The following is a 26,088-nucleotide window of genomic DNA, read 5'->3' as shown; positions in this document are numbered from 1 at the left end:
GCCACACGCATCCATGTTAAACATAGCAGAATTCGCACTTTTCTGCATATGGAGATTAAAACTCTCCAAAAAAGCTACTTTTTAATAAATTCGCCAATTTTAAAATTCGCTGCTCTCTGCATAGGCCCCTTAGTGTTTGTTAGTGGTGTTAACTGTGTGTTTATGTCATTTACTGTATTACACTATGTTTGTTTTATATTTTTTTACATGATTTGACCGCCAACATGAGGAGGGCTCTAGTGGACATCTACTTCCATCGGGCTGCTTTATATCCTTTATTTGGTGTGACTTGGGGCCCAGCGCCATAGATATAACATGTTTTGTTTCTATCTTGTCTGACCGTGGGTGTCGGAGTTATATCCTGGGCTGCTGGCCATTACCAGTTTACTCTATTAGCGCTACCTTTTTTTTGTTGTTTAATGAAGGGGTTAAGGCATAATAGCATGGTTATTGGGGACAATTGCCCCCAATAAACATTGCAATAAACAACATACAGTCCCTGTGCCCCCAACAACCCCTATACCCCCATTACATATAGAACATTTTGGGGGTGCACAGCAATGATACTACTGCTGCGGCCGAGTTTATTCAAGCATTTGCCCATTCTCGGCCGCAGCAGTAACCTGGCGCGCGCCAGAGGGTGCCGGGCGCGCGCCGAAGACACGGAGGAGCGCCCTCCGATCGGGGCTTTCTCCCTCCCGCTGCCGGGTCCGCCGGGTCCCCTGGAACCCCCTGCCGCCGTCCCCCACATCGCGGGACACCAGGGCTCCCTCGGGGAGCCCTGGATGCGCGTGCAGGGGCGCAGGCACCCGATGACGCGTGACCGCACGTCGATGACGCGCGGCACGCCGAGGGAGTGCGGCTAGCATGCCGGGGCATCCCCAGGCTTGCGGAGCTAGCCGCACTCAAATAAAATGAGCCGCCTCTGTATAGGCCGGCGGTGACCCTCGGGTGTTCCCCGCAGGCCTGCAGTACCAATTCAGTGCACCCCTAAAAAATTTACAACCCATAAATACACCACCCTTAACACATACAGTATAGTAATGTGCAAAATTAATATTATCCACATATGGATAATAGTGAATTTGCCCATTTAAAATACATAAAGAACAATAAATACAATAAATACATATAGCACTCAACCATGTCCGGCTGCCACGATGAAGGCCATCCTCATCTTCATCCAGTCCATGCCCCCTCCGATGCTGCAAAACATGAACAAGAATATAAACAGCCAATGTAATGTCCCCTAACCCCTTAATCACCATAGCGGTTATTAACCGCTGCAGTAATTAAGGGGTTAACCCACCCTCACCCACCACTCGGGAGGCCTACATACCCTCCTCCGCTACTCCCCCACCCCGTGAGGCCTAACCACCCTCACTCACCAGCCGGTAGGCCTACCCACATACCCTTGGGGCCAATATCCCCTTCCCCCACCCCCCAGTACCCACAATAAAAACAATACACAACCCCACAATAAACATCATTATATTTATTAAATACATAACCCACCCCCTGTGCCCCCCCATAAATACATGATTTATTTTACATACAGGGTTAATACCCCAGGCCCACGGGAGTCCCCGGTGGGCCTTATGGGTCACCTCACAGACCTACAGTAGCCCAGCACCATGTTTCAAACAGGGTCTGGAGGCCTACGGGTGGTCCCCCCCAGGCGCCGTGGTTCACCAGGTGGTCTCTGCGGATCCCCGTGGGCCACAATGGGGTCCCCACGGGTAGGCCCGCGGCTGTCTGGGGGGCCCCGGGTGGTTCCCACGGGAGTCTGGGGGCCCACGGGTGGTCCCTATGGGTCCGCGGTGCCCCCACAGATGTGGGGCCACTGGTTCTTCCCGCAGGTGTCCCCCGTGGACCCGGCAGCCGTTTATCTGTGAGAAGCCCGAGGAGACCGCAGGTGGTCTCCATAGGTCCCCCGCAGACCTGAGGAAACAACCCTGTATGTAAAAAAAATAAACATGTCCTATACATTAAATACATCAACCCCCCCCACAACACATACAGTACAATAATATGCAAAATAACTATTATCCAGATAGGGATAATAGATTATTTGCCCATTACTAAACACATTAAGAAGCATAATAAAATAAATAAAGTTCTACTGACCTCATCAATAAGAAGCCCCCTCACCAGCAAAATCCGTGTCCTCCGTTGCCAACAAAATACATAGCCAATACATTGCAATTACATTCTGATATCAATTAACCCCTTAATCACCTTATCGGATAATAACCGCAAAGGTAATTAAGGGGTTAAGCCACCCTGGCACGATACCCACCCTTCACCCATTCATTTGTACAGTGGCTTCATCATGCAACTATATATATACATATATATATATATATATATATATATTATCCGATAAGATGATTAAGGGGTTAATTGATATCAGAATGTAATTGCAATGTATTGGCTATGTATTTTATGAACCAATATACAAAAATGTTTAAGGGTTAACAAAAACATGCACAAATAAAAATACCACTTCTCAATATCAGCCACAGTCTAACAAAATCCTATTTCCAAATAAAATCATTCTCATCTGCCAATCAAAAGCATCAAATGCCAATCAAAACATTGAATTTACATTGTATACATGATGCATAAAATCTGTGCACCATGTACACTCTGCCAATCAATGTTAACAATAAAATATTCAAAAGAAAACACACTGAAATCCAAACAAGTATACTATTTAAACCAAGCAAGGCAACCAAAATAAATTACCATTAATTAATCAAATCCCAAAACAATTAAAATACCATCCAAATCAATTACACAATTAACTCTTTTAATCGTTAAACAAACCCATTATCCAGCAAAGTTAACATCTGACAAAATAGTAGTACCAAAAAAAACCCAATATAAAAAAGCAAGCCTCACCCTGACCTAAAGTACAGCATACAAAACCAAAAATTACATCAATCTAATTAATAATAACATTACACACATTTAAGAATAGCAGCATATCAAAATACATTTACATAGTGCAAAACAAGCATTCCCAACCAAATCATTTCTTACCCTGTATGTATATATCGATAGAGACATACATACATACATACATACAGTGGCAAGAAATGAGAATGGAAAAAAATTGTATCACATATACAAAATTACAAAAAACAGTTAAAGTTAAAAAAAAAAAAATTTCTTTTGTTAACTTACCATTAGCTGCCCCACTCTCCGACTCCCGTTGAACACCAAGCTCTCGAACAAATCCACGCACAGCAACAGGAACCCATAAAATAAAAAAACATAAAATAATAACCATAAAATAATAAACGAAGCTTGTCTTTTATTTGTAATCCATTCCGTCACCATCTTCATCTGTGTTCTTCCGTCTTCCGGCTTCTTCTGGGGGTCTTCTGGGGGTCTTCTTACCGTCTGCTGCCACGCCCTCTTCTCTTCTTTCTTCCGGAGGTCCGTCCTCCTCGGCGTCTGCCTTCAAAATGAGACGACATAGGCTTTTATAGGCCTATGACGTCACATTGTCGTCATATGGTTCCCATGGCCCTGATTGGGCCGTGAAAACCATGTGATTTTTTGGGGGGAAATTAATTTTGATGACGTCATTTAAAGGCAATGACGCCAGCCAATCAGAATGGCTGTGCTTCAATTGCCTTTAAGATAACGTCATGAAAAGAAAGATGGCCGGCCTCACATGGTATGGAAGCCAATCAGAGTGTGGGAAATACATCCCAACTCTGATTGGCTCTAGTACCATGTGACGGGCTTTAAATGACGTCACATCCGTTCTCCCCAAAGCCTCTGTCACATGGTCTACTAGAGCCAATCAGAGTAGGGATGTAGTTCCCACGCTCTGATTGGCTACCGTACCATGTGAGGCTGGCCATCTGCCAGGGGTATCTCATTCACCACCACGTCCTTAGGTTTTAATATATATGTGTATAGTTTTCTTTCTGATTTGCAATAAATAAAGTATTTCCTTTTAATATACGTATCAGTAGGGGTTGAGTGCTCCTAATAGGGATTCTGTTTCTTTTGTGTACAAGTGATGTATCTTCCCTAAAGCACCCCCCTAGTAAGACTATTACTATAACTAACTTCTGTCTATATATTAGCTGAGTGGAGCCTTATCTTGGTCTCTGTTCCACAAAGATACAAAAGGTTTTTAAAGGGTTTAGCAGTTCTTAAAAGCTTATTCCAAGTGAAATAGAAATGCAACTGGTAAGTAACACCATTATTAGGCCAGAAAGCTACAGACCTGGGGAACCAAAGTCAAGCTGTTGGAATACAGGGAGCAACTCTCAGGAGTCCACAAAGGATCCTGTATAATTAATTTCCCTAAATGTCATATACAGATAAACCGGTATAACAAGAAATCATAAAGTTGCCACATGTTGGGAATCCCCATCTCTAGCCGATTATGGAATCGTGTTTTTGCACACAAGTCTTTCGAGTTATGTTTGACAGATATTAATAGTTTTGAAGTCCGTCTGTAATGAGGTCTAGTGGGGAGTTATTTACCCAAATATATTTGGTAAAAATACCGATTGAACAGTGGATCAACAGGAATAAAAAGAATATATATCACAAGCTGCATTTCCACTAATTGAAAATGATAAAGAAGTGAAACACCTCACCATTTTCAGAATAGTTTTGAATAAAGGAATGATGAAGATGACATCAAATGTGCTGCGACACAGAATATATTTTATTGCGGAAATAAAACAGAAGATATTACTCAGTAATAATCACCAAGGATGACTTGCAAACCAGCATCACAATTGGGAACATTTGTAGGAGGCAGCACAAACATTATTTTACATCAACATGTAACCAAAATAGAAATCTTAACTAGAGAACGGTCAAATTGATGATGAAAAAAGAAGAGTATAGGTGATTTGTGTATATTAAATGTAACCCCTCTACGTTTAGCCCTCAGATTTATGACTATAGCTCAGGCTGGGACCTGAGTCGCTGTCTTTTACTTACTGGGCCACACGTGGCCTACGGTCAGACGGTAGAAAGAATACAGACACAGTGTGGGTGATATAACTAGTTTACTATACACTTATCAAACTTGGGCACCTTGTGATCCTCAGCAGAGGATCCCTACTCAATGTAATACACCATTCCAGAGGGTAGCTGTGGACATAGTGGGACCCCTCATGATCCCCAGTTGGTCTGGCAAGCGTTACATCCTCATGGTGGTAGATTTTGATACCAGGTACCCTGAGGCTGGGGCACTTGCCACCATCGACGATAGGCAGTAGCAAAAGCATTGTTAGTCATTTTCACTAGAGTAGGTTTCCCCAGTGAGATTCTAACTGACCAAGAGTCGCAATTCATGAGTGAATTGTTACAGTGTCTCTGGGATGCGTGCTGGGTGAAGCACTAGCGCACGACCCCTTACCAACCCCAGACAAATGGTCTATGTAAGAGGTTTAATGGTACCCAGAAGCAGATGCTTCAAGCTTTTATAGAAGCTGAAGGAAAAGATTGGGAGATTCATTTGCAGCATTTGCTGTTTGCATACCGAAAGGTGCCTCAAGAATCTACCGGGCTCTCTCCCTTTGAGCTGCTATATGGTCGCAGGGTACAGGGACCTCTTGACTTATTCCGGGAGGGATGGGAAGGGGAGACTACCCATACTGATGCTTCTGTACTACAGTATGTGGTAGATCTCAGGGACTGGTTAGAAATGCTTATGGGGTTGGCACAGGCTAATCTCAGGGAGGCTCAGACCAAGCAGAAAGCTTGGTATGATCAAAACGCCCGTAGCAGATCATTCATCCCAGGACCGCAAGTAATTGTTCTGAAGGCCACTCGGCAGAACAAATTAATAGCTGCCTGGTCTGGACCGTACACGGTTCTCAGGAAGATGAATAAGTGCAACTATGTTGTACAGTTAGATGGAGAGACAGGTAGAAATAGGACTTATAATATTAATATGTTTAAGGAGTATTTTTTGAGTGTGGCATCAGTGCTGGCTATTTGTAGGGAATCTAGGCAGGGGAGCACAGAACAGCAGGTTGAGATAGGGTCCCAGCTCAGCGTACAGCAGAGAGCCCAGGCAAAGGCTATGTTAGAGCAGCATAGGGTTCTGTTCATGGACAAGCTGGGCAGAACTCATATTACTGACCATCCAGTGGATACTGGGGAACAGAGACCTCTGCATAAGCATGCCTATCATGTATCAGCAGAGGTGAAGGGCAGTATATAGAGGGAGGTAGAAGAGATGCTGGGCCTAAGGGTAATTAGACTGTATCAGAGCCCTTGGTCTTGTACAGTAGTCCTGGTGCCTAAGAAGGATGGGACCACCCGGTTCTGTGTGGACTACCGGCAGCTCAATGCTCAGATGGTGTCGGATGCCTATCCCATGCACCGCATGGATAAGCTGCTAGATGAGCTCGTGGGGCAAGGTATCTGACTACCTTGGATCTGTCCAAAGGTTATTGGCAGATCCCTCTGACCCAGGAGGCTAGGGACAAGTCCGCATTCATTACTCCGAGTGGCCTCTATGAATTTTTAGTGATGCCAATCGGGATGAAGAATGCCCCGGCTACCTTCCAACGCCTGGTCAACAGATTACTGGAGGAGATGCAAAGTTTTGCAAGGCATACCTGGATGTTCTGGATGACATTGCTGTGTTTAGCAGTTCGTGGGACAGTCACTTAGTTCATGTAGCAGCAGTGCTGAACAGAATTAGGGAAGCAGGGCTTACATTGAAGCCCACCAAGTGTTTAGTGGGTATGGCAGAGGTATTGTTCCTAGGTCACTGGGTGCGTGGGAGACACCTGAAGCCAGAACCAGCTAAGGTAGAAGCCATAGTTCAGTGGCCAGTTCCCAAGACGAAGAAGCAGTTCATGGCTTTTCTAGGCACCGCTGGCTATTAGAGGAAGTTTCACCCGCAGTATAGCTCTATTGCTAAACCCCTGACTTATCTGACTAAGAAGCGACTCCCAGTTCTGGTAGCCTGGTCTCCTGCCTGTGAGACAGCGTTCCAGGCACTGAAGACAGCGCTGGCTAGTGCTCCGATTCTAGCCTCACCGGACAACTCCCAAAAATTCCTAGTATAGACCGATGCCTCCGACTACGGTGTCAGCGCTGTACTCAGTCAAGTGGGAGAGGAGGGGGTGAGCATCCTGTGGTGTACCTAAACAGGAAACGTTGCCCTGTGAAGTGGCTTATGCCACTATTGAGAGAGTATTTGGCCATTGTTTTGGCTTAGTGGAAATTGTAGCCCTATCTGTATGGCAGAACATTTACCGTGGTCACGGACCACAATCGGTTAAGTTGGCTACAACGGGTGTCGGGGGAGAAGGGCAAATTGCATCGCTGGAGTCTTGCATTGCAAGAGTTTGACTTTTCCATACAACACAGGAAAGGCAGCGAACATGGAAATGCGGATGGACTCTCCCGACAGGACAGCCCTAGTGAACCCAAAGCCTCAAGTGGTGTTAGTCGAACCGCCAGTTGGGGCAGTTGCAACCAGGCCTTAATCTTGAGGGGGTAGGTGTGATGGTGAGGGGGTAACCAGGCTCACTAATAATGGTCAAGCCCTCTTGGTTGCCCCTGAGTCACATGGTGGGGTCCTAGAGTGTAAGCACTTGGACCTGGCGGTCGTGTATGTACTACTATGCATGGTATGAAAAATATGCGACAAAGAATTAGTGTGTTTTTGCCTTTCCAGTGCCAGCAAGCAGGAGATTGCTAGGCTATGAGTTTCAGGGTGGGTTTGACGGAGAAAGTCTTTAAAGGTTGTGGCTATGTAGCGGGGTTCCCGAGTTACAGGATACCCCAAAGATGTACCCAGGAATAAGGTAAGATTCTCGGATACATTGAAGCACAATACTCCGGGCAAACTCCTACCCTGAAAACGTTCTTGCAGCTTACCGCCAGGAGTCCCTGCTTCAGCACAGACCAGAGACGTAAAAAGGGGCACAGGGATGTGTGTATCCTGGGTATAGTCATGGGTTCCTGGTTCATGGGGAGTCCCCCACGGTATATTCCCAAACACAGTATAGGGGTTTGGGGTATCTCCAACTATGTATAAGGTTGCAAGAGTAAAATTATTTCTAAGTCCAGCTTAGGTACAATTGAAGCAACTCTGAAAATGAAGCTAAGCATTATTTGAAGCAACTTTTATTAAAATTTCTTATAGGAAGGTCTAGGAGCTCTGAAAATTAACGTGCGCGTCTTTTCAGTGGATCCTAGAGATAAGGGACTTAGAAGAATTGTGTATGATTTTTATTAACATGGTGTATAACAGTGTATATGTACAGGCATACCCCGCATTAACGTACGCAATGGGACTGGAGTATGTATGTAAAGCGAAAATGTACTTAAAGTGAAGCACTACCTTTTTCCCACTTATCGATGCATGTACTGTACTGCAATCGTCCTATACCTGCATAACTGATGTAAATAAGGCATTTGTAACAGGCTCTATAGACTCCCCGCTTGCGCACAGCTTCGGTACAGGTAGGGAGCCGGTATTGCTGTTCAGGACATGCTGACTGGTGCATGTGTGAGCTGCCATTTGCCTATTGAGCGAGATGTACTTACTCGCGAGTGTACTTAAAGTGAGTGTACTTAAACCGGGGTATGCCTGTATATGTATTGTATATGAACTGGGGAATTTCCAAGTCCATGGTTTCAAGAGACCAAATGGACACCAAACTTGGTGCCACTGTGTCTGGTCTGGTCCCGGACTTGAAAGTCTCAGAGATTCCAAAGTGTTAGGGCGGGTGGAGTACCGGAGTTACACTCAAGTACCCACGTCCTGACATGAATAAGGGCTATCCAGCAACCATTTGCCCAGACTCTGAGGAGCCTGGCACAACGGGGGATTCAATATGCCAAGTGGCAGAGGTGCCATGTTGGCGCATGCCCCTTAGCAGAATTGAAATCAGTGCCCGCCTGGCTTCAGAGTACCGGCAAATCTGTGATAGGCTGGTAGGAAAATTCTCACGCGCTGATTGGCTGTAGCATTTTGTGAATGGGACTGAAAATCCTATAAGAAACCTAGCAGCCAATCAGGTCGAGAGATTCTAAGCACCAAGACAGCAGCGGCAGATTTGAATTGACCAAAAGATGCTCTGAGAGAAATATACGTGAGCCGGCTTCAGAAAGTTCAAGGTGAGAAATGTTCTAAGTCCCACGTTTCGGAGCCAAGTTCTCAGAATAGAGCGTAGCAATCGCGGCTGGAACTACAAGCCGAAAAGAGTACCAGGACGTTTGGTACTATCTCCCTGTCACGGGATTTTGGCATCTCCGGAGCAGATACAGTGGTGGCATCTGGTAACGCATGCTGTCCTGGAACAGGATTACACATTTGTGTGTGTCTTTTTGCAGCCTTCAGATTTCTGTCTCCCTAGTTAGCTGCATGTTAGTTCCCCTGTTCCAGCAGCTAGCTGCCTGTGTAAAGGCAACATTACTGATACATTTGTCCTTTACACAACTTAGTTGGTTGCCCTGGCAACCCTTCAATCTTCATAGTCAGAAGATTGGATCAACCCTACTCCCCTGCCTTTATTACAGTTAGTTTGGTCTTCAGGCTATTCCTGTGTGACCATTGTGACATACTTCCTTTTCCATCCCATGAAGGCTGAGTGAGTACACTTATCTTACCTCCCCTGGCAAAGCTATTCGTTTTGATCTTCTTCTCTTTACTACAAGCACCTCCATTTAAAGAAGTACTCTCTACCCACACAACCACATCTGCAACTACCTTTCATTTCTGTGACTCCTTCAATAAAGCTAAGAAAATACTAAAGGACTTGTGGTGCTTATAAAGAGGGATGAGTTCAGCTATCTGGCAATACTTATATCCAGCATATACCCTGTGGATCCAGAATACATGCCGAGTTGAGTTCCAGGACTTTTGCAGGTACATTCCGATCAACCAAAGACTTTGTTTTAAGGTCTCTAAGCCAGGAAAGGTTCGTTTTTTTAGCCCAGATCACCCCGTAAGTGTGTTTCCCTCTGTATACTGTAATTGTAATCCACTGTGTGTATATCTGTTTCAATTAAATAAATGACCATTTGTTTTACTCCTTGGTTTTGCTCAATGAATGATCCCGGTTTAAAGGTGTAATTGCCTGGTCTCCCGTGAAAGGCTTCACTGTGCTTTTATAGCCATTGAGAACCCCCTCTACCGGCACTTGCGCTCTCCTCCATGGTGGGAACTGTAGCCCTCTGCTCCAGTCTCCATGTGCCCAAGTGTACTCTCAGCAGACCTCAACCGAACCTGTCAGAACGCAGGTCCGCGCAGATCTGAGTAACCCAGCCGTACCCCCTTCTTAAAGTCTCCTCTCCTCATAGTCTCTCCTCTTCCACAGCCATTATTATTGGCTGCTCATATCCATCACAGTCACATGACCAGTGCACAGTGGAGAGGAACCTGCCAGGGGTGCATCAACATACAATTCTTTTTTTTTTTTCTATGTTAACAAACATTTTATTATGTTTTATATGAAAAAAAAAACGAGTAAAAGAACATACATATAAAAACATAATATACGCAAAAAATATTATACAAAATAACTACAGTAAACATTTTTGGGAAATTCAAAAACAAAAATCAGAAAAGGCACGCAATTAGGAATCAATATGTTGAGACATGCATGTATGCATTTCATCATGAATAGTAGATATGCATTGCAGTTCAGATGAGACATCCTATCCATATGAGACGTTAGATAAACTATTTATTATTTCTTGTATAGAAGGAAAAAGATGTTGTTTTCCATTCACTGTACATACATCTTTTAGTATGCAGACTAAACTAACCATTCAATTTCATCTCGGCATCAGAGAGGTGGCTGATTTGGGAATTAGGGGAAGATTCACTAAGCTCTAATACTGGTTATTGTATCATGTTCCTACATTAACTGGCGTTCAAGTCAATAGCAGATAATGCGGGATGGCGTTATGATATCTCATATCAGAGTTTAGGGAATCTCCCCCTAATTCCTAAATCAGTGCTGAGTATAAAGAACAGATTAGAGGGTGGGAAACATACAACTTTAATATTCAGTATAATTATTTTAAAATAATCCTTTTACGGTTCCCTTATAATATCCCTAGCAGAGGAAATTGCATTTGAGTTTGATGGCATGTTATTACTTTTTCACTCCAGCTTCTAATAATATATATCTTAAAATGGTTCTTTGATATATTTGCTACAGGTGAATGGCAGTACATGCTGAAGTCTCCAATAGTCACATATACCTGTATACACTACCGACACACTTTATTGAAGTGTGGTCGGTACCGCAAGCCGGGAAATCTCCCGGCTTGCTAGTGGCCGCCCCTCGGCGTGCCGCGCGTCATAGACGCGCGGTCACGCGTCATCGGGAGCGTGCGCCCCCTGCACGCGTGTCCAGGGGCTCCCCGAGGGAGCCCTGGTGTCCCGCGATCGCGGGACAGCGGCAGGGGGTTCCGGGGGACCCGGCGGACCCGGCAGCGGTAGGGAGAGCGCCCCGATCGGAGGGCGCTCTTCCGCTGCTTCGGCGCGCGCCCGTCACACTCGGGCGCGCGCCAGGCTACTGCTGCGGCACAGAACGGGCAAATGCTCGAATAAACTGTGCCGCAGCAGTAGATACTGTGACGGTAACTTTGTGACAGGCTATAATAATACACCAAAAATATAACTGGGTTGAACTGAACGAGGCTTAGATATGATCAAATATAATTTATTCCTTAAAAAAGGTGAACACACGAGATTATACAAATAACAGACAAAATATAGACACTTACTTAAAGGTTAGGACAAGAAAGCCATCAGGATACAGGATGGGCCATTTCTTTCATAATTCAGGTTCAGATGTGGACATCATGACAATACATGAAGACAATTGAGTAAGGGGTGAATCTGACTTATATACCATTTCAGCTCTTTACTCTTAACCCTAGGCGCCGAGCTGGCTAGGAAAATCTCTTTGAAGTAGATTTTGGCTTCCCTTGTAAGTGTGAAGTACGACACTTAAAAAACACTCAGCTCCTTTGTTCCTGACCCTAGTATAAACAATAAGGGCAGTTAACTTTTGATCACAGGGCTATGCTAAATCTTCAGGATGCCCTTCCTGCCCTATTAGCATAGCAGATGGAGTCTGCATTTTCAGAGCAGATCCAACATTCCATATACACTTTAATATCTTCACATATTAATAAGTTCCGTTCTGGTGGGTCCAGTGGGTCGACATCTGCCAGTTTTTAATGCCTACAGTGACCCTACATATTGGCCAAATTTAAACTCTCTGCGACCTCCAGAACCGGAGATACAGAAATGCACTTTAACACATTTCTAAAATACAGGATTCGTCCCTTTAAAAATGAATCTCTGCTTTTCACTCTTTCCCCATTGAAATCAACGGGGTCCGCCGCCATAGCCAATGGGGTTTCCCGCCATAGACTTTCAATGGAGAAACCGCCGCCATTGAAGTCTATGGGAAAAACCACAAATCTTTACATTCGACCACACTCCGTCTGGCTGATCGGAGGGGGCTGGGAATGCCCATGCATTAAAGCCGGAACCTTGGCTACATGCCACCCAAATCCCATCCCTCTGGTCGTTTCAGAACCGGAGATATGGACTTACATTTTTCAGCATTTCACACTTAGTCGTTTTTACATCACGCGGCTTTTCCCCATTGGAATCAATGGCCGGCGCCGCCATAGACAATGCATGGCGCACGCCGCCATTAGATTCAATGGGACCTCCGCTCCGCCATTGAAGTCAATGGCGCGACCCTCCTTCTCCGCTCGACCCCTTACGGGGGTCTCTCATTCCTGGACCCGGTGTGGATCGTGTGTGGGAATTCCTAGGAGCTAGGGGCAAAAATAACTTTATTCCCAGGGGCCCTAGAACCTAAGATTCCCACGCTAATTGTCTTTGAACTTGACCGAAGTGATTAAACTCTTTTCAAAGACATTGTATCCGCTTTTGTGGTCTGCGGTTTGGATGGCTGCCAACCTGTTCCTCGAGGCCGGCGTTGAGGAATCTCCATTGAAGTCAATGAGCACATTGACTTACAATGGGAAACCGCCGCTCCTCCTCTCGGACGCCACCTGCTGGTCGTCGCTGGAAAACAGGTCAAAAACCGCTACTTCTGCCATTAGAACGCATGGAGTCTCAATGGCGACCTATGGAAAGCTGCAAAATGGAGCCTGAAAAGGCGGGAAAAGGGAACAAAGGGCTATAATCACTAAATTAACATTAACCCATTCCCTCCCGCATCAACCCTAGTGTATGTGTGAGTGCAAACACAGGATGAGGCATTACAGTTATACAGGGGAATGAACATTTGGATACTGAAGCAAGGTAAAAAACACATTACTGGACATCAGTCCAGTTAACCCCTTGCTTCCCAGGTGAGAGTAGGGGGTGGCCAAATGGGGTTTAACCCCTTTAATCCCGGGCCAAATTCCCTCTCTCTTGACAGATACATCAGCAGGACATTAATTAAGTAGGATCAATTATCACATCAATTCAACTGTACATATAAAATGAAATGAAAAGCAAATCTAGACGTACAGTAATTAAAAACCGTTATAAATGGGAATATCAGTGACTGTTATCCATAATCCATTCAGTTACTGGCCTGCAGATAAAAGCAAAAGAGACATGCAGGAAATTACATCACCTTTTGATGATAAAAGATCGTTAGACAGCGATTTACTTTGCTATGTTAGATACCAGCAGATCATTGCAAAACCATAGAGATGCCCATTGTGCATTACTTAACCACTTCCACACTAAACCAACCTGGAAAACACTATTGTATACTCACACCATTGCAACTGGTCTCAGTAGAAGTAATGAATGTATAATTACGTAGAACAGGCACTGTACTTTATTTGCAGTCAAATCAGCCTCTCTGAAAGAGAGTTCATTTTGCAACCATTTTTGTATTCTCATTGTTTTCCTCGTTTAATTGATATAACATACCCTTAGCTGCCTCCCCAAAGACATGGCCAAAGAAGTCTACGGACATCAAATTGAATTAACCAGCATAATAGTGTAATCGTATCTCTTGAAATTTGGTTAGGGCAGCTGCAAGACGTGCAAACTGTGACCTTATCTCTATCATGCAGATAATACAGTATGTTCCAAAGATGATGGCATACATGGTATTTTTCTTATCTGATGCATGATGGATTGTGCTTTCTGCACAAGATCTCAAGCTTTATTAAGTCATTACAGTTTAATCCTAGAAAATGTCAGTATTTGTATGCTGCACTGTTTCCATTGGCCTTCTATATCTATAGTCCTCTTTATATTTCTCCTTTTAATTACTTAAAACAGAGATTCAGTTGTGCTGCCATAAATCTGGAGGTTTCACTAGGAAGTTATGTGGATACTGTAATTCATCCACCATGCATTAAAGTTGCATTTCAAGCTGCTGTTTCAAAAATATATATTTTTTTCCATTTAATATGTGTGTCAATAAAATCTACACAAGGACAAGTAATGAACTAAATCGTCGATCGATTTGTTCTGATGTGAAATATCAAGATTTGGCTTGGGGGTTCACTAAATGGCTGTCAGTGCAGCAAAAGAGGGTCAAAGATGCAACGTTCTGTGGGGAAGATCATGTGACCAGCAGTCTCTAGATACAATTGGTGCACTCCTAGAGAGGGGGCGGGGCTCCTGTTTCAGAAAAGCAAGGGGATGTCTTTGTAAATGTGTCAGGAAATTGCCCTGACATACCGTATGTTTTCCTAGTTCTCCCTCTCCTCCCAGTTCCTTTCTCTGTCCACCGGGTGTGCTGCGGTTTTCTGTGTGCTCTGGAGTTCGTCTGTCTGTCTCCTTGTTGCTCCTGTCCTCTGTCCTAATAGTTTCCTGTTTGTCCCTTGCCTTTGCTTTGTGTCCCAGGACTTCTCTGCCACAGCCTGTTCCTGATTATTATTCCTGTTCTTGTCCTTGCAATTAAAGGCCCTTGCTAGTGTATCTGGCTTGTCCCTGTTTGTTCTGTGCTTCCAAGTCTAGTCCCAGGTCTCAGTTCCTGCTCCCCTGTTCTACTCCTGCCCTCCTGTTGCCGAATCCTGCCTGTGACCCCGACGTTCCTGTTTGCTGCCTGCCTCCGACCTCTGCGTGTGACCCCGACATTCCTGCTAGCCGTCTGCCATCGACCTCAGCCCGTGACACCAACAATCTTTTGCCTGCTCCCGCTGTTCCGGCCACTGAGGTCCTACATGCTCCAGGAGTCTCCCTGTGACAAAATGATTGCTATAGAAACAAAAATGCTCATTACATTATAATACATTAAAGGGCCTATCCTCTATGCCAGCGGTGCGCAAAGTGGGTGGGCGGGAGATTTTTCTGGGGGGGACGTGGGCGGTTGCAGGGGCACAAAGAAATCCAAAATGTAAACAGGACATTACAAGCACTAGTTCTCAATGTAAGCCAAGCAAATCAGTTGCGAATGACAGCAAGTGAACAACAATTCCACTTTACCCCATCTGAGGATGGATCTTTATATGCTGCTACTTTTTCTCCTGAGTCATCAGTTCTTCATTCCCCAGTTCTGGATGAAACCGGTATGGTATGATACAGTAGGTGCAAGTTCTGTGCAGGTCCCTCTCAACATCCAACCGCTTACATCTGTTCAAAATCAGGAACGGACACCTACAAATGAGACACGAAAAAGAAAGTTAGGGCAACAATTACTACTAACCAGCTTTTGGAAAAAGATTAAAACACCAAAACAAGAAACTGCTCCACCATCACTCTTGCAATGTTTATCAACTGTTTCACAACTGCCACAGTCCACACCCAGTGCCCCTGAAGTGCCACAGCCCACACCCAGTGCCCTTGAAGTGCCACAGCCCACACCTAGTGCCTCTGAAGTGCCACAGCCCACACCCAGTGCCCTTGAAGTGCCACAGCCCACACCTAGTGCCTCTGAAGTGCCACAGCCCACACCCAGTGCCATTGAAGTGCAACAGCCCTCACTTGGTGCCACTGAAGTGCCACAGCCCACACCCAGTGCCCCTGAAGTGCAACAGCCCTCACTTGGTGCCACTGAAGTGCCACAGCCCACACCCAGTGCCCCTGAAGTGCAACAGCCCACACTTAGTGCCACTGAAGTGCCACAGCCCACACCCAGTGCCCCTGAAGTGCAACAGCCCTCACTTGGTGCCACTGAAGTGCCACAGCCCACACCCAGTGCCCCTGAAGTGCAACAGCCCTCACTTGGTGCCACTGAAGTGCCACAGCCCACACCCAGTGCCCCTGAAGTGCAACAGCCCACACTTAGTGCCACTGAAGTGCCACAGCCCACACCCAGTGCCCCAGAAGTGCAACAGCCCACACCCATATATTAAAAAAAACACCCCTCAATACATATACAATACATATAAAAAAAAACCTACCCCCCATTAATATAAAAAATGACCCTAACCCCACTACATATAAAAAAGACCCTCACCCTCCAATGCATATAAAAAAAGACCTTTCCCCCCCAATACACATATATAAAAAAAACAGACTTACCATGTGGATGGTCAGGCCAGGTCCAGTGACTGTGGGGGCCCAGAGGCCGGTGCTGAAAGTTGGGCCCGACCCCTGGCCAGGCCTGGCTGCCAGTCCTTGCAATTACAATTGCAAGTTTATGGAACAAACAATTTGATTGTCCAATGTGCTTAGGAAGCAAGAGTTAGAAACTTGAAGAAAATTGACTTTTATGGTGCTTGGCAGTTAATAAAATCACACAATTGATCTATGAAATCAAACCCGTCAAGGATGCGTGTCCTTGGAAATCAGCTCTGCTGTGGGAAAATCCTTGATGATTATTGCAGTGCCGTCATGCATATATGAAAATAGAAACAAGAAAAAGAGTGCAACAATAGTGCATTATCCCTGATGATCTTCACTTTGCATTGCTTGAGTTGCAATAAATGTGAAACCAAAATTTGGACCTTATGATTACAATGAAACATTTATTAAAACTTAGGTGAAAAATAATATTTTTTCCCCACCCCCTAAGGGAGATTTGCTGGTACTAGGGATATTACGGTGTTGTGGTGCTCACTTGTTGACCCACAGAAGGCCGAGTCTCTGCGATGTTGTAGGTAGTTGGGGCACAGGATAGTCATTAGTGATGGTGCAGCGCCACCATCCTGCAGGGCTCTGCTATTAGAAGGGGTTCAATCCCACAGGAACATTGAGAATATGGGACTAGCAAGGCCAGGAACAATACAACAGGATTTATTGTGGTACATCCATTATAATACATCTTCCATACCTCTACAAGAGAAGTGCATGCCCTTGACCCTTCTTAATCCAGGTTACTGCCACCTCGCAGCTTGCACTCCTTCCCAGGGTCAGAGCCAAGCTCGCCGGACCCCTTTTCCTTGACTAGGCCTCCAGAGGCTTGAGGCCCCTAGGCTAGATTCAGCATCCTCACCCCCTGGTGGTTCAAGGCAGAACACCACAGCATACACTGACTGACACACCAATTTGATGGACACCCACATCTTTTATACAGGGGGAGAGACCATGCCACTCTGCACCATGGATTGGACAGAATCAAAACTGCAGCCAGACCCTCTTCCTGTCATGTAGCCCCAGCAGCTTACAAGCCCAGGCATTAGCCTGTAAGTTGCTATAATCATGTTGCGTAGGAGGGATATGACTCCAGCGGTTTTCAGGCACCTGCCTGGAAACTGCAACAAAGTAATATGTGCAGGATGAGGCTCAAATGCTAGGCCATGTGAGAGGGGTTTCCCCCCTCATAGGAGCAGCACTTGAGTGACAGTGGGAGGTGGTGACATCAGGCCTGGGCATGACCAAGCATGGGACAGACCTGGTGCCCGCCTCCTGGCTGTACTTAAGGGCAGTGCCACCCCAAATTTGTTAGTGCCTTCCCCCACTTGAGGAAGGTAGGTCACACATTAGAGAGGCTGATTATTGGGCCTTCTCCAGTCCTCTTCCCTGTGTGAGTGTAGACCATACCTCTGCCTCTGCTAGGGAGGCAGGGAAGAGCTGGGACTGCTTTGGGTGCCCTTGGCCTGTAGTGAAGGTCCAGGAACCAGTGGTAGCTGACAGTTACTGCATTGGGCAGAACCCTGCCTTGTTACTGTGCTGTACAGTGAGGACAATAAACCGTTCCTGTTGTTATACCTCCTGCCTGGTGTGTGACCTTACTGGGAGGAGAGGTAAATGTTCTACCGTGGGAGATCACCTTCAGTTCCTTGAGCCTACGGCAGATGGAGGTGCTGCACTGCTAAAGAGATATGTAGGGTATGAACCCCAGAAGCCCAGTCCTGTGTCCCCACTACAACCGGCGGACGACTCAGCCCTCCTGTTACCAGCAAGTATCTTGCACCACACGACCAGTAATGGCCAAATCTCCCACCGGGTGGGGGAAACACAGTTACATTTAGAGGCACTGCTGAGATCTGTAACAGGACAGGCTTTCAGCAAAACAAGAAGGAGCAGGATCACCCCAGAAAAAAAAATACAATATAGTGTACATTGTGTATTGTAAATGTGGAAATAGTGGCTCTGAACTTGGCTCTTATATCAGCCCACTTACTAGAAAAAGGATAATTAATGCTGTTTGTATTTCTCCTGATCCCAGGGTTATGTCAGTATAAGTACAGTTGTATTCCTCACTTGTGACATGTGGATGAATCCTCAATATAAGAGACAAAACATAGTGCAGATCAAAAGTGACAAAGTTTAGTAAGTATGTATATACACAGGATACACACACTTTGGGCCTATGCACTAAACGGCGAAAAAGCATTTTCAGAAGGGGTTTGAACCAGCCATGTTTTTGGCGAGTTGCTCTCACGGAATGCAGAAAGGCCCAAATATCAGTGAGAGCAACCTGTGCAAACATGGCGAGTAGCCGGTGGCGAGATGACCTCCCTGCCAAGAAGGATTTCCCTGGCGAGCTCTGTCTGCAGGAGAGTGATCCGCCGCTCTCTCTGTACAAATCTTGCCAGAAAAAATATTTAAAAATAAAAAATGTATTCCTAGTGTAGATGAGCACGGGGACTCCGGAGCTGAACCGCGTTGGTTTCAGGTCCGGCGACCCCTACCTCCCGAGATACAGGCCAGGTTATGGGGTACCGGTATCCCTCTGCTTGGAGATGTACCGATCACGTGACCGAGGCATTTAAATCCTGCAGGGGGATACCAGCACCCCATAACGGGGCCTGTGTCTCAGGAAGCAGGACACAACCACTAATATGTTACCACCTGCGACAGTTCGTGGCCTAGTAAGGCGCAAAAACTCTGCCCCGGACATTGTTGATTTCAAAGCCCCAGCCCCTGTCCCTATTGACCGTGTTCAGGCCCAATCTAGTTCGGGTTCCCGACATAGTCACCATGGGTCAGTGGGTAAAAAGATCCCCAAACCATCTACTGATTAACAGGACTGAGTGGGTCAAGTTCAGGACTCTGGGGTTTCTGATAATTTTGTCCATATGGTACCTATTCTCGGGTAAAACCCTATGTGTCCCCGGTGTCTGCGAGGGTTGCCAGAAATCACCTTACTCTATTTTCACCAACCATGGGAAGGGGAAATTGAGTTTGAAATGGGGTCCGCGGATGAGGAGATTGAATTTAGTTCTGATGAGGAGGAGAATTTTGACTCTGAGGTCTCAGACGAGAATTGGTATAATGAAGAAGAAGGGAATGACCGCTCCGGGACAATGCCTTAAAGAATTCAACCAGCATTATCCTCTCAGACCCCTAGCATACATGGCTAAAGTATTGTCTGCCTGTATGCTACCTATGTTCAGTATGCTACCCAGAATATTGTTATACTCTCGCTTTAAACCCAGTCGATCATGCTGTGTGCAGGCCACCATAAGCAGGTATATTTTGCCCCAGTACCTGACTCCAGGCATTACAATTAAAATGGATTCTCCATGTCGGGAGTGTCCCATTTAGTAGTTATCACCATTAAAGGCGGGTGGGTAAAAACCTGCGTGTGCATATGACGTATTATTAGCTGTATTCCATTGTTATTGGTTGTTAATGTCATGTTTGTATTGTTTCAGGTTACTCACCTACAGGCTGGACCCGTAAATTTGGCTCCAAGTGGGGACCATTGGATTCCACCAGGGGGAGAATGTAGCCAGGACTTGTTTCCTTGGGTACCAGTCTGCCCTCTCTGGCAGTAAGTCCTGGTAATTGCAGGTCTGCCAGGAGTTATCATGGGTTTTCCCCACCCCTGTAGCTTCAGTGAGTCACAGGGAAGGCGGTGCGACTAGGCCTGTGTGTGTCCAATCATGGACTCAGACCTGGTACCCGCTTCCCTTGTATTTAAGGAGCTGCCCTGCTAAATTTAGTCAGTGCCTCTAACTGCTTGAGAGAGGATGGTCTACCCACAACAATTCTGCCAATCTGTATTCCCTCCCCTAGGGGAGTGGATGGGAGACTATACCCCTTACTCACCAGGGAGTAGGGGAAGAGCAAGGACTGCTTCAGGGCCCCTTGGCCTGGAGTGGAGGTCCAGGGTACATCCTGAGAGTGAAGCCCCAAGAACTGCCTGTACCCATTGTGTGAGCTGTGTATGCTGACCATCTGCAGTGTGTATGAATAAAGTGATCCTGTTCAAATATATCTTCCTGCTTGAGACTACAATCTATCAGGGGGAGGGGAAGTAAGTTCTCGTGTAGGGATGGTCCCCACATTCCTGGGGCCTACAAGAGATGGAGGCTCTGTCACCGTGAGAAAGAATCAGGTACTGCCCCAGAAGCCTGTCTTGTTCTCCTCCACAACACCGCAGGAGATTCAGATCAACTGTGAGCCTGCAGGTATGCACCACACCACACTGTGTAGCAGTGAAATCTCCCAGAGGGTGGGGAAACATGTGTTACATTTATAAATATTCTCTTTTGAAATTGTGCAAATAGACGTATTCATTGCATTGTCCCATATATCTTCCCAGTTTTCCCATGAGATCTCCCTTTGGAAATCCTGAGCCCATTGATCCATATAACGGTGGGCGTAAGAGGCGTTAATTTCTCGAGAAATAAGTACTTGATATTAAGTTGAGACGAGTCCCCTTTGATAATTTCCATTTCTACATAGCTCCTCAAATACAGAGCTATCTGGAAAAATCCCTACCGGGGACAGCTGCCTAACATAGTGGCAAACTTGAAGAAATCGGAACACCTCAGAGCCTGTGAAAGAGTATTTCTGACAAAATTTGACAGTTTACCTTTAGATATCAAATTACCACATCTCTAATATTCTTAGTCTTCCACACATCAAAAGTACTGGTAAACCATCCGGGACCAAAATCAGGGTTATCAAAAATGGGGGTGCATCTCGAGGGAGCTGATACTAGCTGATATTGAGGTTTAACCCTTTGCCAAATCTTAAGAGAGAACCTTATTACTGCCAAATCATAAAGATCTGGTCTAGGGTGTTTTATTGATTTGTTGCTCCATAAGAGAGCCGGTAGTGCCGCTGAGCTATTGAATATATTTTCTAAATCTACCCACCTATATTGTTTTTTCTGGGAATACCAATAAATAATCCATTTCAAATGAGAGGCTAAGTAATATTTCTTTATATCCGGGACCGTTAGTCCTCCTCTTTCTCTTGGTGCGAGTAAAACGAATTTCGCCACTCTCTGTCTTTTTTACCCCATATGAACTGCATAATCTTTTTCTTTAAATCCCTTATATATTTTATCGGAATAGCAACCGGAAGTGTCTGAAAATAATATAGTAATTTTGGGAGAACATTCATCTTAACTTATATATAATATGGCCCATCCAAGATATTTGGTAACCATTCCATAATTAAAGATCCCGTTTCATTCTTGTAAAAAGCTCTGGGTAATTATATCCAGTGTTCGACAAATCACCCAAAAATCTACTCGCCTAACCAAAAAATCTACTCGCCACCTAGTCCCGCCCCCAACACCGCCCCCAACCCCGCCCCTAGTCCCGCACCCAACCTCGCCCCCAACCCCGCTTTAAAATAAAATATATAAAAAAAATACATTTAATAAATTCCTAGTCAGAACAACATTCGTTTTTGACATAAATGTATTTATTGTATTACATTATACTACAATTAGTCCTTGTTACGTGTGTGTGTGTGTGTGTGTGTGTGTGTGTGTGTGTGTGTGTGTGTGTGTGTGTGTGTGTGTGTGTGTGTGTGTGTGTGTGTGTGTGTGTGTGTGTGTGTGTGTGTGTGTGTGTGTGTGTAAATGTCGGATCTATAAATAAAAGCCAGGTGTGAATGACTAGTTTCCTGAACCCCTTAACCAGTGTCTGGATGTCCCCGCTTCACAATATCTAAAACAGCAATCCCGCCTGGGATCTTACCTGATCCGCAGTCCCTCAATGTCCTGGTACCCTCATTCACCCAATGTTATACATTGGAGGGGAGGTGTTCCTTACCTGTCTTCTGTGTTAGGGGGGGGGTTCCGATGTCTTCCGTGTGAAGCTTGAGTCAGATCTGGAAGAAAGCAGTATAGGTTATTTCGGTGTAGTATAGGGTAGTTTAGATATATAGGGTAAATAAGAGATCCAGAGTGTGAGTGTGTTGGAGAGAGAGAGAGAGAGAAAGAGAGAGAGAGTGTGTGGGGGAGAGAGAGAGAGAGTGTGGGGAAGAGAGAGCGAGAGTGTGTGGGGAAGAGAGAGCGAGAGTGTGTGGGGAAGAGAGAGCGAGAGTGTGTGGGGAAGAGAGAAAGAGTATGGAGGGGGAGAGAGGGAGAGTGTGGGAGGGAGAGAGAGAGGTAGAGTGTGGGAGGGAGAGAGAGAGTGAGAGTGTGGGGGGGAGAGAGAGAGGGAGAGTGTGGGGGGGAGAGAGAGCAATCCCGCCTGGGATCTTACCTGACCCGCAGTCCCTCAATCTCCAGGTACCCTCATTCCAGCAATGTTATACATTGGAGGGGAGGTGTTCCCTACCTGTCTTCTGGGTTAGGGGGGTTCTGATGCCTTCAGTGTGAAGCTTGAGTCAGATCTGGAAGAAAGCAGTATAGGTTATTTTGGTGTAGTATAAGGCAGTTAAGATATATAGGGTAAATAAGAGATCCAGATCCAGAGTGTGAGAGAGTGTGGGTGACAGAGAGAGAGTGTGGGTGAGAGAGAGAGAGAGTGGGAGAGAGAGAGAGAGTGTGGGAGAGAGAGAGAGAGAGAGAGAGAGAAAGGGTGAGAGAGAGAGAATGTGAGAGAGGATGTGAGAGGTGAGAGAGGGTGAGTGGGGGTGAGAGAGGTGAGTGGAGGAGAGAGAGGTTGAGTAGGGGAGAGAGAGGGTGAGTGGAGGAGAGAGATAGAGAGAGAGAGAGAGAGAGAGTGTGGGGGGGAGAAGGAGAGAGTGTGGGGGGGGGGGAGAGAAAGTGTGGGGGGAGACACAGAGGGGGGAGATACAGAGGGGGAGACACAGAGGGGGGAGACACAGAGGGGAGAAACGGTGGGTGACACACACAGAGAGAGAGAGGGTGGGTGACACAGAGAGAGAAAGAGAGGGAGGGTGACACAGAGAGAAAGAGAGGGTGGGTGACACAGAGAGAGAGAGAGGGTGGGTGACAAACAGAGAGAGAGAGGGTGGGTGACACAGAGAGAGAGAGAGGGTGGGTGACTGACTGGCTGGGTGACTGACTGGCTGGGTGACTGACTGGCTGGGTGACTGACTGACTAGGTGACTGACTGACTGACTGGGGCAGGGGTGACTGACTGAGTGGGGCAGGAGGGACTGACTGACTGACTGGGGCGGGGGTGACTGACTGACTAGGGCAGGGGTGACTGACTGATTGACTAGGGCAGGGGTGACTGACTGACTGACTGGGGCAGGGGTGACTGACTGGGGCAGCGGTAACTGACTGGGGCAGGGGTGACTGTCTGGGGGGGTGACTGACTGGGGGGGGTGACTGACTGGGGGGGTGAATGACTGGGGGGGGGTGACTGACTGGGAGGGGGGGAGATTTATATATAGTATAAATTTGAGAATCCATCTGGACTAGGAGCTTTTGAGGGTTTCAAACCTTTAATAACCTCTCTTAATTCTAAGATATTTATTTTAGCATTAAGACCCTCCATCTCTTCCGTAGACAACTTTGGAAAATCGCAAGCCTGTAAATAGCTATCTATTTGTTCTATAGATGCTCTATTAAAATTGGGGTCTGATAAATCCAGATTATACAATTCATTATAGTATTTAGAAAACTCCTCGGCAATTTGGAAAGGGTTATGTGTAACTTCCCCGTTTCCCTGTCTTATCGCTGTGACTTGTGTTTTAGATTTAACCCCTCTTAACTTATTTGCGAGCAATTTATCTGCTTTATTACCTTTATTATAGTAGGTCTGACAGTCCATTTTAGTGCCTTTTCTGTGTCTTCCAATCTTAGTCTATGTAATTCCTCTCTGGCATGGCGTAGAAGTTTATACATTTTCTTGCATGGGCGTTTTTTATGTTCCTGTTCTAACTCAATTATTTTTGCCAATAACTTTCCCTGATTAAGGTTTTTGACTATTTTCCTATATGAAGCTATTGAGATAAATTGACCTCTAATATAGGCTTTATGAGGTCCCAGAGAGTGGTCAGGCTTTCAACTAAACATTTATATAATTTAGAAATAATCTACCAATAAATTCCCCATCTCCTCCTCAATCCCAATCTGATTCAAAAGCGAATCATTTAGATGCTATTGAAAGACCTTGGGTCTAATAAAGGGGGATTTCAATACTATTTCCACTGGGGCATGGTCAGACCATGTCATACTGTAGGTCCTATATTTGTCTGTATATTGACGACTCAATCCAAAAGATTTGCGGAGACAAATACTGTATATAGTCAATTCTTGTATAAATATCGTGGGGGGGAGAATAAAATGTATAGTATCTTTGGTTTTTATTCTTAGTGCGCCAACCATCTTCTAGTGTGAATTATTTTTTGAGTTTCCTAAACATTTTTGATTTGCTAAGTACATCATTCGCTAGTTTTTGATTTGGCGACACGCAGATCGGGATTCAGGGTGATATTAAATTATCCGCTTAGTATTATATTCCCTGGAGGGGACTACCCAATATCTTCTAGACTTGATTTCAGAAAATTGATTTGTTGATCATTCTGAGCATATATATTCACTAAGCTTTAAGAAAAACCAAAATCAATGTGACAAGAAATAACTTTATATTTACTTTGTAGTCAATGATTAAAAGAAGATGGTTTACAGCACGTTCATTAGATCAGGGGTGTGCAAACTTCTTGAGCTGCGCCTGGGAGCTGTAGCGTTTGCGCCCCCACCCTCTCCCAACAACTCGGTATCAAATGATGTTGCGGGTCATGTGACGTCACGTGACCCTGCCGCGTCATTTGACGCGCGTTGTCATGGCGACGCGTGACATCACATGACCCCGCAGCGTCATTTGACACCGCGTTGCCATGGTGCCGAAGATCCGCAGAGAGCAGGTAAGGGATGTTACAGAGGCCTCACGCCTCCCCCGGCATTTCATTTAAATGCCGCGGGGAAGAGCGCGGGGCTTCTGTAACCGCCCACGCCCCACTACAAATTCTCTCCTACAAACCACTGATACATAAATCACATACAGCCATTATATATACTACCAATAGCTCTAATTAACCCCTATGTAACACCATTAGATCCATAAATTATAACTATATGTATTCCATCTAATATAAAACACATGAACTACCAATGATTAACATAATAGCACGTCTACACTGTCATAATCTATATATATATATATATATATATATATATATATATATATATATACACACACACACACACACACAAACATAATTACACTTAACAATATTAATAATATATTAAAAAACACAAAAAAATGTTTGTATATATATTAATATGACAGTGTAGATGTGCAATAATGTTAATCATTGGTAGTTCATGTGTTTTATATTAGATGGAATACATATAGTTATAATTTATGGATCTAATGGTGCTACATAGGGGTTAATTAATTAATTAATTAATTCACTTGAGAAAGGCCAGAAGGCCGAAACGTGTGTTTCCATGGCACAATAAATTCTATATGATGGAAAATCCGTAGTGCCCTTGTCCATCTATTGCTTCTATAAGTCTCCCAACATATCACTTAGATTGTAAGCTCACTGGGGCAGAGACTTCCTTT

This window comes from Ascaphus truei, chromosome 3 (genome assembly GCF_040206685.1).
Source record: "Ascaphus truei isolate aAscTru1 chromosome 3, aAscTru1.hap1, whole genome shotgun sequence".
Lineage (NCBI taxonomy): Eukaryota > Metazoa > Chordata > Amphibia > Anura > Ascaphidae > Ascaphus > Ascaphus truei.
This window is presented reverse-complemented; position numbering follows the sequence as displayed.